Consider the following 2,028-nt stretch of genomic DNA (forward strand, 5'->3'; position numbering starts at 1 on the left):
CCCCCTCTGCGTCTCTCTTCTTTACCAGGGAAGACCAAGGATTTCAAGGCTTTGATTGGGACAGACATGGCGCTGCACTCAGGTGACTGTGACTCACTTCCTAGGACAGGGGAGGCTGTGGGAGTTCCCTGAAGAGAGTGACTGTTGGGTTTATTTATTTTTTAAAAATAGCTTTATTAAGATTTCATTTGCATGACATACAATTTACACATTTAATTAATTAATTTTTATTAGGGTTTTTATGTTAATTCCTGTATAGTTAACATATAGTGTTATATTAGTTTTGGGCATACAATACAGTGATTCAACAGTTCCATTCGTTACTCAGTGCTCGTCATAAGTGAGCTCTCAATCCCTTGCACTTATCTAGATCCAGCTTCCCACACACCTCCCCTCTGCTAACCACCAATTTGTTCTCTATAGTTAAGAGTCTGTTTCTTAGTTTGTCACTCTCTCTCTGTCTCTCCCATTGTTCTCCTTTGCTTATTTTGTTTTTTAAATTCCACATATGAGTGAAACCATATAGTATTTGTCTCTCTCCGATTTATTTTGCATAGCATTATACTCTCTAGCTCCATCCATGATGTTGCAAATGGCAAGATTTCTTTTTTTTTTATGGCTGAGTAATATCCATTGTGTATATGTATGCCACATCTTCTTTATCCATTCATCTACTGATGGACACTAGGGCTGCTTTCATAACTTGGTTATTGTAAATAATACTGCAATAAATATAGGGGTGCACGTATCCCTTTGAATTAGTATTTTTGCACTCTTCGGGTGAATATCTAGTAGTGTTATTGCTAGACTGTAGGATAGATCGATCTTTAATTTTTTGAGGAACCATTGTACTGTAATCCACAGTGGCTGCACCAGTTTGCATTCCTACCAACAGTGCACGAGGGATCCCCCCTTCTCCACATCCTCACCAATATCTGTTTTAAATTCACATAAAGTATACAATTCAATGGTTTGTATTATAGTCACAAAAATGTGCAACAATTACTACAGTCACTTTTAGAACATTTTCATTACCTTGAGAAGAAATCCCTTATTCTTCAACTATCACCTCTTTATTCCCACTTGCCTCTAGCTTTACACTAACACTAATTTATTTTCTGTCTCTCTAAATTACCTTGTTCTGGAATTCATATGGATGGAATCAGATGTCATGAGATGTTTTGTGACCAGGCTCTCACTGCGCATAATGTTTTCAATGTCATCCATGCTGTGGCATGTATCAGTACTTCATTTCTTTTTTTATGGTCAAATAATATTCCATTGTCTGGACATGTCACATGTTGTTTATCCATTTGTTTGCTGATGGACATTTGGATTGCTTCCACTTTTGGCTAACATGAATAGTGCTGCTGTAAACATCTGGGTATACAGTTATTGCTTTTTATTCATCTAGGTTTAGCTCAAGGAAGAATGAACTCTTCAGCTATTGATACCCACTCAGAGAGCATCCTAGTCAGTGGCTCCTATGCACCATTGTGGTGTTGGAGCATTTCTTCTTGTTTCTCTATTCTTTGATGTATGTGTCCTTTTTTTTTTTTTTTTTTTTTTTCCTCCCTTCCTGTTTCCATTAATACTCTAAAAGTCAGAGGAAGCCTTAATTGCTTTCAATAACTGAGTTTAGGCTGTCCAGGTGTCTGCCACTCCAGCCTGCTCTAATCCACACTGCCACTCTTTAAGGGTGGCTAAGCAGCTGATAAACCCATATGGAGGTGAGACTGAGGCTTTAGACACAAAAATTCTTTTGCCTTTTCACGCAGGGGCATTGGTTGAAAGGAATCTCTTATTGTAAGAGGAGAGATTTCTTTAAAATTTGAGTTTGGAAGCTTCTAAGGTCTCTAGACTGCATCCAGAAACTCCCTTATCCTGTATCTCCCAGACCCTCTATTCCCTGATCTTTTTTAAGTCTGAGAGTTAAGCCATGAGGCTTTGGCCTGAGTGTCTAAGTAAATTTCATTTTAAAAAAGTATATACTCAAAAGTAATAGATCATGAATCTGGGTATGCAACC

This window comes from Suricata suricatta, chromosome 8 (genome assembly GCF_006229205.1).
Source record: "Suricata suricatta isolate VVHF042 chromosome 8, meerkat_22Aug2017_6uvM2_HiC, whole genome shotgun sequence".
In the NCBI taxonomy this organism is placed as follows: Eukaryota; Metazoa; Chordata; class Mammalia; order Carnivora; family Herpestidae; genus Suricata; species Suricata suricatta.